The sequence below is a fragment of the Rhinolophus sinicus genome, linkage group LG04 (genome assembly GCF_036562045.2).
Source record: "Rhinolophus sinicus isolate RSC01 linkage group LG04, ASM3656204v1, whole genome shotgun sequence".
NCBI lineage: Eukaryota > Metazoa > Chordata > Mammalia > Chiroptera > Rhinolophidae > Rhinolophus > Rhinolophus sinicus.
In genome coordinates this window covers 184,838,678-184,852,989 of record NC_133754.1, presented here as the reverse complement: position 1 = coordinate 184,852,989, position 14,312 = coordinate 184,838,678, and the positions used below count along the sequence as shown (strand labels likewise).

Sequence of the window (14,312 nt, the reverse complement as noted above, 5' to 3'; positions counted from 1 at the left end):
TTCTGTGTCCTATTCAAGGAATTTTGTCTTCTCCAAAAGCATAAAGAGATCCCCTTATGTTTTCTTACAGAAGCTTTACTGTTTAGCTCTATAATCTATCTAAAACTGATTGTGAATGTGATGTGAGGTAGAGGATTCATTTTTTTTTCCCCCACCTGGAGAATCCAATTTTCCCAGTACCTGTTTTGGAAAAGGCCACCTTTTCCCTTTGTCACGTGGCACCTTTGTCATAAATTAAGTGACTACGCATGTTCAGTCTAGTCTGTTTCAAGGTCTCCATTTTATTCTCTCAGCCTGCTTTTCTAGCCTTGTGCTGCATCCAGTACTGTCACTGTTGTAAAGTCTTGACATTTAGTGGGATGAGTCCTTCGCTTTGCTCTTCAATAAAGCTTTGATTCTCCTTGAACCTTTGCATTTCACATAAATTTCAGAAGCAGTTTGTCAATTGCCAAATAAAAACAACAACACAAGAAAACCTTGCTGGGATTCTGATTGGAATTACATGGAATCTAGAGATCATTTTGGGTAAAACTGACACCTTTACAACACCAAGTACTAATGAGTATATGGAGCGAGGACAAGCCTCACGCACCACTGGAGGACGTGCCAAGTGGGACAATCACTGGGAAACCGGCAGCTGAGCACATGCCCACACTGTGACCCAGTCATTCCGTTCGCAGGTACACGCCCACACACCACGTACATACATGCACACACCACGTAGTGCATGGACCCCCACATACATACATGCACACAGCACGTACATACACGCACACACCACATACATGCATGCACACAGCACGGACATGCACGGACACTCCACATACATGCATGCACACACCACGTACACACACACACACCACGTACATACATGCACACACCAGTACATACATGCACCAAAGGACATGTGTAAGAATGTTAACGGCAACACTCTGTGGACAGTTCAAAATGGAAACAAGCTAAAAGTCTATCACCACTAGAATGAATAAATATTATATCCATGTAACAAATCCTATTCACAATGACAACAAGTAAATTCACACAAAACTACACGGATGAAACGCACAAATATAATGCTGAATAAAAAAACAGGCACAAAAGATAGTCATTTTTTAAGGGTAAGGGAGACAAGCCATAATGAAAATATAACTAGCATGAACCTATATGTGCAGAGTAATTTTTTTTTAAATCATTATAAGTAGAAAACATTAGGGGAAAAAAGAAATCGCTACACCTTAGTAGATAAAGCCCACTCAAAACAGATGATAGATGACCTGATTAAATCATTAGATCATGGTCCAAAAGTGACTACATACGAGACTAAGGATGACCCCAAATTCTGAAAAGCAAATATCTGTGCCCAGAGTGCAATTAAAAAAAGACATGATGAAAGTAGAAGTAAAAACAACTTTATCTGTTAGAAAACTTAAAACTCTCTATTAAAAAAACTTTTGAATCAAATGGAAATTCAAAATCACAGCTGCAGAATATCTAGAAAATAGCACAAATAAAAAAAAGAACACTACACATCAAAACTTTTAAAACAAAGACAAATTTGTACTCAGAAGAAATTTAATAATCCACAAACTTTAAATTCCTTACAGAAAAGAATGAAATTCAGCACCCAATTTAAGAAGTCAGTAAAAAGACACAAGTGAATGTGAAGAACAGCAGAAACAATTAATGAAGAAAAAGGCAAATGTAATGAAAACATCTGAATGACACTGAATTAAAAATAGGAGTTCTTTGAAACAAGAAGTAAAATAAACCATCCAGAGAAAGGTATTTGTACCCTCATTGTATAGGCAACACACCAAGGCTCAGAGAGGTCAAATGACTGGCCCAAGGTCACTATCGTCAAGGAAGGTTGTTATAAATCTGGATCTGGAACCCAGGTCAGTCTGAGGTCTGCTCCAGAAGTGTGAGCGCTCACTGGGCACTAGAGAAACAGCGGCCGCTCCTGTGATTCTGAGCTCCATGCCGCGGAGCCCAGAGAATGACCCTGTGGCCACCAAGGGGCCCTAAGGTCCAGGATGAAATAGACGCCCACAGCACACCAGGCTCTGCCAGCGCTCCCGGGGACATGGGGACCGTGCAGGGCCAGTCTGGCCTGGGGCAGGTGGGGTCTGAGGGGGCGATGCATCAGTTGAGGAACCCCACTCTGAGACAGGGCTCCACGGCCCCGGGGGTATGCCAGCTGCAGGCTCCGCACCCACAGGGGTCTGTCTGGAGTCTCCCCGAGCACAGCACTTGCTGGATGGTCCCAGGAACCCTTGTCATCACTCCTGACCAACTAGAAACTCTGTTCTGGCTCCTTTCTCCACGGGCCACGGGGTCAGTCCCCAGCCCCCTAGCTCACGGGTACACAGGCTGGGCTGAAGCCAGCAGAGGACTCTGGCTAAAACTCTACTTGCAGTCTACAAAGAGCTACTGGCCTGCGTCATATTTTGAATATACAGTCAATTTAGCAAGCGGAAAAAAAAAAAGACAATTTCAATATACAGCTGGGGATGGACAGTTGGACAGACTGCTACACGCAGGCCTCCCTCTCCAGGGTCAAAATTTACCAAGAACCTGACCAATAAAAGAAATACGTACGACGCAGAGCTCTATTTCAGTTTCTCCTTCCTTTTCCACCTCCAAACAATGGTGAATCAGCAAGTGAGAAGCACTTTGCAAATACCACCAGAATCTATGTCTGCGTGGTAAAATCTGATTTAGTAGAGAACAGAAATCAGAGACAGCGTTAGTAATGATTGTTCCATTTAACCAAATCAACGAAACAGTTTCCAAGAGCCATTCACAGAGACAGAGACAGGTGATTAAATCGCTTGGATTCATGCGAACCACTGGGGTCCCAGCACCAGGAAGCAGCACACTCAGGGTGAGTGTGAGCAAATGAAGGATCCTGGGGTGCTCCCGCCAGGAGAGCCAACCCTGCACCGGCAGCCCCGTCCTGGCCCAGGCCGCTCCCCATGTGCTTGGTTTTTAAAATTTTCCGGGCTTACTTTTGTGATTAGTTACCTTTGTAACTAATACATGTTACTAACACAGGGTCAGTGTACCCAATTCAAATGATACTAAAGTATACAAAACAAGTCAACCCAACTCAAAAGGTAACTGTTCACTTGGTGGGTATCCTCCACACCCTTTTCTGGGTTTGTCTAACCTATCAGCAGTTTGTGGAATTCAATCTGTATTCTACAAATGTGGGAAGTTACTACGGTGCTGCAACTATATTACACTACGCTGTTACATAACTACACCGTACTGTAACTGCATTATAAGACGCAATGCTTTCTCTTGTTACTATACTATGGTCATCTTTCCAACAACGCATGCTGATCTACCTCATTTTTTAATGCTACATAGTATTTCACTCTGTAGTTACGCCACATTTACCCACTGCCCTACCAATCCACACGGAAATTACTGCCAACGGTGTCCTATGACAAATAATACCACCACCAACACTCCAGTACATGTATCTACATGCTTATGCCAATATTTCTGTACCACCTGCTATTTCTATGAAGCACATTTGTAGTTTGTGCACGAAGAACTGAAAGGCAGGAAGAAAGAGGAAAGAGACCTGTAACCCCTCCCAGAGAAAGCAGCCACGCTGCATGCAGACCCCAGACCTTTAACTAGGTCAGGCGCCAAGGAGTCAGACGCCCTCCAGCAGCAAATGCCCGGAGGGACAAAGAACTCAGCCCATTTAACCACAAAGCAGCAAAAAATCCATCTTCCACTTCCAGCCCTGCTCCAACTCCAACCCCCAGTGTTCAGCCTCGAGGAGGCAGGAGAGAGGCGACAGTGGCTTCCTCAGAAGTCCCAAAGGAGACCCCTTAGCAACAGACCATTCAATCCTGGATGTATTGCCTCCCTTTACTCCAAGTGAGGAAACACTCCGTCAGGCTGGCTGAGTAAGAATCTCAGCCGCGCGGGGGATCGGAGCGTGCTAACAACTGCTGAGGTGGCTCTCCTTACTATCACCCCCCACTCTCGGGGGGAAGTCACAGGCGAAGGTCACTCTGCTTTCTCACTTTATCGGGTCATCTCAAGGCTGAGCCTGGGCAGTAGTGCGCTGGCTGCTTATACGGTTTCTCAGCAACGCAGCCCCACACAAACCCACCTTTTCTTTGACGAAAATAAGCAAATCCAAATATACCAAAGGCAGGGGAGCTAATCAGGGCTGCACTGGTTGAAATGATCTCCAACAAAGCCCAAAGGACTAGGCCCCCAGAACCCACATGCGATTTATTCTCCAAGCCTCAGAGGCCAGAGGAAACCCAGGGTGGTTGCAAGTCACTGGGCCACCAGCCAGGCAAGACCAGTTCTGAAGTAACAAAAAGGGAGAACCCCCAAACGAGGGCCAAGTTCCCCAGGGACCTTCACAGGTACGCCAACCTGTCATTTCAACAAGGGGGAAAAGAGGAACACGTGCCCTCACAGATAACACACTATTTACTTATTATCTACACAAAACTAGTATTACAGACTCCTTACTACTCTTCTTAATACAACTCCCTTCTCAGGACTCTGGGACCCCTCCCTACTCCATCAGCTCTCCCCAATTCCTCAACGATCACAGACTGGGCTGCCTCTTCCCCCTAACAAGCTCACATCACAGAACACACAGAACACACAGCCCCCCTTACCCCCACCCCACCTGAGCACCAAATCATGCAGCTGGAAGATCTTTGGAGAGCAGCACTCGCGAGTCAAATCTACCCTTTGTCACTGCTAAGTATTCCCAATGTGATGTGATTTATCCAAGGTGGTAAAGCACACCCCACCCCCACCCCCACGACAGGACAGGAAAGGAAAGGACCAAGTGATTTTGCTGGGGAACCATATAGCACATGCCTTTTACTTATGTTTATTTACACTAAGGTATACCTATAAACACCCACCTCCTGTTTTCCGGTGTCACTGCAGGTTTAGAACTCATATGCATAGTTAAAACATTCCCATTAGTAGAAAACAAAATTGTTTTCAAGACAACGCTTATCTCTTAATCTGAAAAAGGCATGGGGGCAGGAAGGAAAGACTTTCATTTCCTACTTTGTGTACTCCTGTAGCGTTTGGGCTTTTAGTTACAAGCCTGCATTGCTACTGTTGCATTGTGTTAAGGTCTCAGTAAACTGAGCAACATAGAATCAACACCTTACACTGTTTCTGAGCTGAGTAGGTCGCCTACACTGTGGGAAACCAGCCCGGGAATTCTGTCAGTCATCCCAGCAACACTGAGACAGACTCCAACCCCATCTGGCAGATAAGGAAACAGGCTCAAAGGGGTAAACAAAATTGGTTCAAGGTCCTACAGCGGGTAGGAGTACGAGGAGAGAGTGAACAATCCTCTCCCGTCCGCCTGATGCCACATCAGGGCCAGAGCCTGCCACGCCGCGGAGCCTCCCTGGCACCCACGAATGGCCTTAACATACCTATTTTATGCCTCCCAAGACATTCACCTAAAACTCTGCAATAATAAAACAGACTCAGTGTAGGGCAAAGGCCAAAGCTCAAATGCCCTGGTTAGGTGGGATTTGCCCTTGGAGACGGAGAGACCCTTGGTTAAGAAGGTGTCTGGGATGGAGGTAAGGACAGGGGCTTCTTGATTTGGGTCTAAATCTTCAGCATTTAGCCCGTGGCTTAGCACACAATTAGAATCACCAACATCTAGTAAACAAGCAAGCCCCAAGTGTATAAACCTGCCTACTCCAACCCCCCAGGCCCTCAGCTAGTGCCGAACCCAGGAACCATTTATAGTTTCGTGTTTATCTAGGTATCTCATAAACACTTCAGCATAGGGCCCACTGACTCCTCCATTCTAGGAGGAAGGTGTCACTACCAACACAGTTTGCAAAAAGAGGACTCCAAAAGATTCAAAAATAACCTTAATCACCTAGTTTGCCAGTGGTAGAATCTGGATTGGAAGGCAGCTGACCTCAAAGCCAGGGGCTACTGCCCATCAGGAAAGGAGCAGCGGAGCGGGAGGCAAAGCACCCCCAACTCGGGTGCTTCCTCTCTAGGTTCAAGCTACCGAAGAGCCCTCACGGGCTAGAGCAGTGTAATTGCAAACCGAAGTCCTCTGGGCACTTGTCTCCCTGAGCACAAATCCTTCCCCACCTGGCCGGATGAAACAGCACCCAGGCTGACTTCTCCAGTCACTGAGTATGATCTCCTAGAATAACTAGACAGAAAGTCGGGCCCGGAGACCAAGTGGCTGAATGACAGGACAGGGCAAATGTGCAAGACAGCCATTATCAAGAGACGCAACAGAGGACGGGCCTGCAAAGAAACGCTACACAGTAAGAAATGTTAACAGCAACGAAACCAAGGGCTGTGAGATATAAGCCCCAGAAAGCTCTGGAGGGGCTGTGTGTGAACTGCGTAACGGAGGAGGTCTCTGCGTTTTCTCTGCCAGGCTCTTGTGCCTGAAGGCTGGGAGAAAACATGTACCTGGCACCATCATTTTAGTTGATACAGAAAATCACACGTGGCCCGGCTACCTGCACCTCTCTCCACCACCCTTTCCTTTCTCAGCTCCACACCAGCTTTCACCTAGTGAGGTGCCCAGGGCAACTCCTGCCACCGCCACTTCTGCACTGCGGACCACAGGAAGTTTTGTTTCTATGACCTGCTTGTCCAGACTGATCAAAACCTACCATCCTCCACCGACTACATGGAATGCTATTGACTTGGGAAACGTGAACACCCAAAATGACCCATGAAGGCTATTCATTTAGAAAGGTCCAGTTCAGAAACACCCACTCTCACATACTATTGTATAGAAATTGACAGTTTGGGGAAGGGGAATTCAGCAGGATTTTTACAAAAACTGTACTCATCTAGAAGGGTTCACACTGCAGAAACACACTCTCACACGCTATTATATACAAATTATATGTTTTTGAAGAGTAATTTGGCAGAATTTTACCGAAGTTGTGTGATATCCAAAAATTAGAAATGGCCCCAAAGTCCAATCGGAAATGGGATAATTCAAGGATATCCACAAAATATCCTTTGCAGTTGCTAAAACAGATGATGTAATGCTGCTAGACGGGCTTGGCAGAGCATGCCAAGGCATTTGATCAAGTGAAAAGGGCAGCATGCTTTAAGAACATAAGTATGTGTGCAGATAGCATGCATCCCTTTTTCCTCAGGATGGAAACACAAGAAACTGCTCACAGTGGTTTCCTTTCAGAGACTGGGTAAGAGCCTTTATACCTTTTAATACAGCTTGAATTTTATAACTATGTTTTCTAAAAAACAGTCCACTGGAAACATGGGCATAGGATTACAAGCTATTTTTGTTTTCTTCACACACTTGTACATTTCTTTAAACCTAGTATTATTTTTAAAACATTGAAAGGGTGACAGATCTGTATATGTTACTATGGAAAAATGCTCCATATACTATGTTAGAAAAGGCGAGCTGCAGGGCAAGAAAGAATAGTATGATCCCATTTCTGCTTTTTAAACAGCCTGCCTACAAAGGGCCGTATCTGCACACACACCGCGCATCTAGAAGGATAAACATACCAACTGTAAACAGTGGTTACTGCCTGGGCAGTTGGAGCGAAAAGAGCTTTTATTTTTCTTCCAACACTTGCTTTTCCTTTTTTTGTTACAATGAGTATGTATAATTTTGTAATTAATCACATATGGGGGGCCAATCCCACTTTAGGCCTTAGGACAACATTCCACCCGCCCCGACTATCTCTGAACACTCAGGCCATTCAGCCGCACAGACAGGTCGGCCTGGCGCAGGGTCAGTGCCCCTCCCAGACAGGCCTGTGTTTTCTGTACCGCCGGGAACAGAGCAGTTCTTTAAGCTCTGAACTTATGTAAACAACACCTGCTGAAAAAAGCTCTGAAGACACAAAGGAACCATGGAAAGTGCTGGAGAGGACCTCCTTTTTCCAGTTGGTCCTGCACCGACCCAGCCCATCGTTCCATACAAAGAGATGGCCTTGCAGCAGGTTGGGAGGCAGCTCCAGCGAGGCGAGCCCGAGCCCTCTCCCCTGGGCTGGCCACCAGCCACAAGCGAGCATTTGCATCACGTTCCCATCCCAAGGGCTTTGAGCTCTGGAAAGGGAGCTGACCCACAAGATCTCTTCTGGGGCCCATACATTTCTGACTTCAACCCAGACACACATTTTTAATCCTCCAGGGCTTGGCATGCTGTTTCAAGAGGCGCTTATTTCACGTCTGCTACATCTTCCAGGAGGCGTTCCCTGGCCACGCTGCCCCCAGGCTGAGCTGGGCTTGCCCTCCGTGGGCTCCCACGAGACCCACTTATGCAGCTCCACTGATCGTCCTACACTAGCTGACGAAGTGCCCACTTTGTGTCAGACACAGAAACGCCACGAGTAACAGGAAGCAACAGAATCCTGCTTCGTGCTGCACTCAGTCCACTGGGGGAAAAGCCAGTTCAGTGAAGAAAAACAAAACCGTATTTCTGTATTTCTCAACTCTCGCCCCTCAACAGATAAATGGGTAAACGAAATGTGGTACACGTATGTATATGTATAAAATATCCCATTGTTTTATGAAATAATGGACAAATAATATTCCATTATTTTATTTATGTATATATGTGTATCTATAAAATAATGAAATATTATTCAGCCTTAAAAAGGAATGGAATTGACAAGAACACAATATGGATGAACCTTGAAAAACATGCTCAGTGAAATAAGCCAGTCACAAATGGACAAATACTGTGACTCCACTTATGTGACGTTCCTAGAGTAGGCAAATCCATACACAGACAGGAAGCAGAACGGCGGGTGCCAGGGGCTGGGGGAGGGTTGGGGATTTCGTGTTTAATGGGGACACAGTTTCAGTTTGGGAAGATGAGAAAGGTCTGGGGGATGGTGGTTGCACATTGTGAATATATTTAATGGAACTGAATTGCACTTAAAAACCGTTAAAATAGTACATTTTGTTACGTGTATTTTACCACAATAAAATGTTTTTTAAAAACTAGATAAAGTTGTGAAAAGAGGTCTGTGCCTAGGAGACTCATGACAGGGTGAGGAGGATGTTAGGTTCAGGCTGGGGGCTCCCGAGGCCTCTTTAAAGAGGTACTTGCCACTGCCCCCACTGGACCATGAGCTCCTGAGGCGTACAAGTGGGGCACCCACATCTGTGTCCCCAGGACAATAAATGTCTAAATCAAGACACTTGGTCAGACTCAAACCAGTAAATGGAGTAAAATCCCAAGCCCCACTCCTCCAACAGCTCAGCCAGGACGGCGACGCCAGAACTCAGTGGCCCAGGGAGGAACCTGCCTCATGTTCAAGGCTGGAGACGAAACTGAAGGAGAAAACTGACACTGCCACCAGAGAACTGAAGGCGTCGACACACTCCGGACCCTGAAATTCCACGTACAGGAAATAATCAGCAACGTGGACCAAGATTCCCCTGCAAGGACGCTCCTTAACATTTTGTTTATAAGAAGGAAAAATGGGTAGCAATGATCTAAGTGTCTAATAACAGGATTAAATAAACCATGTCTTACCCATATAATAGCAATTATGTGATTATTTTAAAAATCACCCTTTCAATAACTTAGGGAAATAACATTATAGATATATATACTATAAACACCATGTACATAGTTACATACCCTATAACATTAAGAGGAACTATAAACTGTGAATAGTGTATATAGTATTTTTTCTAATTTTGAAAAAACAAACACACGATCGAAGGAAAGAAATACACCAGTCTTTACTGTATGGTGAGGTTATAGGTGATCTGCATTTTTATTTTCATCTTTATTCTTTTCTGTGTTTTCCAGTTTTTTTCAGTGGAAGTTACTTTTATGAATGGGGGAAATGTAATTAAAAGGCCTTGCAAAATGCCTGGCAAATAGTAGATGCTCAAGGAGAATCTGCTTCATGATAGTGAATTTAAAAAACAGTCAAGACTGCTTCTGCAACACCACAAAGCGGGAAAGGCTGCTGGTTTTCTTGAAAAGGAGGAAGAAGATACAGGGCAGGGCTGCAAGACCAGCTGCAGAGGTGGGGAGCGGAAGGAAACAGCCGAGAATGTGAAGGACCGCCAGCAACTTAAGACGTCTGTGCCCACAGACACCTCCTCTGCATGCAGAGCTTTACAAGCCCACACTGCTGCCAGATCTGACAGGAGCAACCCAGCCCTCAGCTCAGGCCATGCGGAAAACCAACAAGTACAGCTAAGAACAACACTCAACCTAGACGTCGGGCTCAGGTCACCTAGGCACGTCTCCCTCCTAGTGCCGAGATTTCCCATGTGCCACCCACACATAGAAACAGTGACATCACGGGCAGCAAAGCCCAGGTCTTCGAGCTCCCAGGCGAAGAGGCCCAGTCCAAATGGCACCTTTGAAACCTAAAAGCTTGGCATGAACAATTATTTCACCAGAAAGCTTATCATCTCTCTCTCAGGTCTAGCACTACAGGCAATGCCTGTATTTCTTTGTCTAAATGGCAGGCCCAAGTTCCTAAGGCTACCTAAGTTCCAGAAAAAAAAATCTCAAGAAAGAAATCGAGTTATGATTTGAAAAGAAAACAGTCTGGCTAGCCCAGACGAAAATATGAGATTCAGGGCACAAAGCCCAACAGATTTCTGTTGGAAATTTAATTTTCAAAGGCAAACACATGGCTTTAAAATCTAGCATAGATAGGACCTAGTTAATGCCTGCCCACCCATAACAAGATATATACATGTGACAGCAGAGAAGCCTTATTATTAAATTTAGAAATACATGTACTGGCCTACCTGGCCTATTCTGGTTTGAAATAGAAACCAACACAGAAATGATCAATCTTAAATGCTAGAATAATGAGAGATTTAACCAGCACACAGCCATTAGCAACGTGAGTCAGTACTTGTGCAAAGCAAAAAAAAAATCTTCAAAGTACAATAAAATAATCCTTCAGGAAAAAAAGAGAACTGAAATTTAAAAGGGAGGTGTGTGAACAGACGAACCAAACGGGAGAACCAAAAGAAACCCTCAGCCAGGCCCAAGGAACTCGACCATGCTGGAACTAGTTCTGACTCGCCATTCCTGAAATTCCACTCTCCCAAGGTTTTCTGGCTCTTCCTTCCCCAGGCTTTTCCTTTGACCCATCTGGGTTCAAAGGAGACTGGAGAGGACCAGGGAGCTGCAGGAGATGGCAGGCCCTCCCAACGGGCAGACAAGGCCCCCTTCCCCGTGCAGTTCAGGAGCCCGTGGATAACTGAAACGCACAGGTCAGCAAAAAGCTTGGTGAAAGGGGCAGCAGACTCATCTCCTTCCCTAACCCACCAGCTAACACACCGCCCGGAGCCAGACTGGGCGGGAATGAAATCAGGTAGAAAGGATGGGCCAGGAGGCAGGAAGCAGGGAAAACTGAAAGGATGACACGACCCTGTTAAAATGTCTCAGTCCCACAGCCCGGAGGCCTGGAGCTCGAGATTACAAGGAGGTTTTAAAAAAAGAACAAAACAAAACCAAGATGGTTGTAGGAATGCCAAAATAACCAAATTTCGCATCAGACTGCAGAAGCACTATGATCCAAGCAGTGTCTCGGGGTTTCACCCAGAGATAACCAGGTCTCAACCCTCACCGGTGGCCAAGACTGGAGTCAGTCTCCCCTTGAACCTCTCCTTCCTACGGTCTCCTATAAACAGCCAGGTTTGGCTGAGCACTGTAGCTCTTCCAAGCCACTCTGGCGCTTCCAGGCAGTTGAATGGACGTGACATAAAAACATCAGCCGGGGATAGAATTTGGGGTGGGAAGGTCACAGTTCCATCAATGAGAACTGGAGAGAAAGATCAGGAATTAGGAAAAAGGAACCAGAAAACTAGGTAACCAACAAAAACAACGTACATTTTCATCACCCCCTCCAGGTGGAAGCACTTTGCCACAAATAGTACAGGAGGATCCCAAGAGCCCCAACAGATTAATTAAAACAAAGCATAATTATTCCCATTTTACAGATGCAAGAGCTGAGGCTCAGAGCCTTGCATAAGGTAACCCAGTGAGGGCCAGAATCCAAGCTCCAAGAGACAGGCTTGCCCAAACAAGCGGAGGCTCCCCAAATGATTAGCTGCCCTTCCCAGAGGAAAGCAGTTATCCTCAAAAGGCAGGACTCCCTGGGCCTCTGCTTCTTGTAGTGTTCTAGCTGTGTAGGAACAGCCCCCGAAGGGCAGACACCCGGGATCCAAGCCCAGGGACCTCGTATCACACACTCCAGGTCTATTAGTCCCGGGGGGCTCCAAATGCTGCTGTCCCCTACTTGTCTCCCACAGTCCCAGCACTGAATAAGCAAGGGGCCTGTTCTGCTGTTCTGTCTTCAATTCTTTCACCCCTGTCCAGGCTTGAGCCCAGCACCTGTGGCATCAGCAGGATGGCTAGGCTCTGTGGGTGGCACCACAAATGGCTAACTTCCATCCTAGGACCTGATGGCAGTTATACAAGCAGCTGTAGGAGGGACACCTATTGAGAACCAACTGTGTGCCAGGCCCTCTGCTAGGCCCTTCACCATCTTCCCAGCCCCAGGAGGTGGAGAGTGCAATGTCCCTATTTATGCCACTGAAGACTCAGAAGTCGCCCGAGGCCTGGGCCTCCTCTGTCCCACCTTACACCACTGTGCACAGACAGGGCTGAATGGCTGCAGTCGGATTTGGAGAAAGCACGCTAAGACTTCAAATGGATGGTTACAAAAACCGAGCTGGAGCATGTGTAAAGCCACATAAAATGCACATAAAACCTTAAAGGAAAAAAAAAATCTCAGGGACGGTTAACAATCCTATAAACCAAAGGCTTTTAAAGGTTTCTCCCAGGCAGCCATTTAGCAAATGACACACTGGAGAGAGCGTCCCCAGCCCCCCTTCTCCGACTTCCTTCAACCTAACCATCCGCTTGAAATACACCCCCTCTTCTTGTCTAAAGGTGGGCTCGGACCTCCACGGTATTTAGGGAGAGGGAGAAAAGAAAACACCTTCCAACGTTCCGCCGGCAAACCCGCTGCTCAGAGGCCCACCGTCTCAACAGTGCTGTTTGTTACTTAGAAGGGAGAGGGGGGGAAAAAGAAAAAAAGGAGAAAGAAAAAACCCCTCTGGCAGGGCCGGGTAGCGACATCCTGTTTATTATTACACGTTTTCAGCAATAGAGCATTAAGCATTTTCAAAATAACCCTCTTGTTCCCGCACTGCAACCGCGACGGCGTCGGCGGCTGTTACCCCCGGTCCCGGGCCCCCAGGCCAGCACCCCGACCGCCAACTTCAGCCCCCCGGGGCGGGGGTGCCGCCAGCCCTCCGGCCCAGGGGTCGCCCGACCCCCGCGGGGGTGGTTTTAAAAGTGACCAGGTGCGGTTGGGGTGCGGGACAACCGTCCGGGATAATCCCAGGCCGCCGGGACGCGGGGGCGGCACGGTTACTCCCGGGACCGCGGGGCCGCTCCGCACCTCCAGCCGCTGCGCCCCCGCCCGGCCCCCGGCGGCGGCGTGAGGAGCAGCCCCGACCCCGCCGCCCGCCCGCCCGCCCGTCCGCGCCGAGGCCGCGCGGCGCCGCCACAACAATGGCGAGCGGGCCCGGCCGCCCGCCCCAGGCCCGGCCCGCAGCCCCCGCCCGGCCGGCGGGCCAACGGCGCCCGCGCGGGCGGCCCGAGCCGGGCGCGCTCGCGGACAAAGGTCGGCCGCGCCCGGGGCTGCCGTCAGTCAGCGCGGCCCAGACAAAGCCCGGCCGCGCCGCCTCCATCTTAGCGCCGCGCCCGCCGCCCCTCCGGCCCGCGCCGCCCGGCGCCCCGCGCCCCAGGCCCACCTGGTCTGGGTCCGCGGGCGCGACTGGGCCGGGCGATGGCGGTCGGGCGGCGGTCGGGCGCGCAGGCGGCGGGATGGCGGCGGATTGCGAGGCGGCGGGGCGGCTGCTCGCTCGCTCGCTCCCTCCCTGCCGGCTCGCCCGTCGCTCGCTCGTCGCTCGCTGGAGCCCCGGGGCCTGTGTCTCGCCGCTCGCCTCCCTCTCGCGCTCCGCTCCCCGCCCCCCGCCTGCCGCCGCCCCCGCCTCCTCCGGCCTCCTCCTCGCGCCGCCGCCGCCGCCGCCCGCAGCCGCGCCTCCGCCCGCGCAGCGCCCCCTGCCGCGCCTCCCGGGATCGCCAGCCGCCCGCCCGCCCCCGGGCCTGAGGGGCCCGGGTCCCGGGAGGGGGAGGGGCCGGAGCGGACGACGGGGGGAGGGGAACGAAAGAAGGGGGCAGGGAGGCGAGTCGGGGGGGGGGTACCGGGGAGGGACGAGAGGCCGGGAGACTGGGGAGGGAGCCGGGAGAGGGGGCCTGG

General features: G+C 49.1%; 1 protein-coding gene across 11 annotated transcripts in view; it reads right to left on the bottom strand.

Moving 5' to 3' along the window:
• PRRC2B (proline rich coiled-coil 2B) overlaps positions 1-13,941 on the bottom strand; it is an 85,321-nt gene extending 71,380 nt beyond the window's left edge. For all 11 annotated transcript variants that reach the window (XM_074331207.1, XM_074331210.1, XM_074331209.1 and 8 more), the window contains exon 1: positions 13,804-13,941. The gene's annotated coding sequence lies outside the window, so the exon portion shown is untranslated. The remainder of the gene's footprint in view (positions 1-13,803) is intronic.
• Positions 13,942-14,312: the final 371 nt, after the last annotated feature.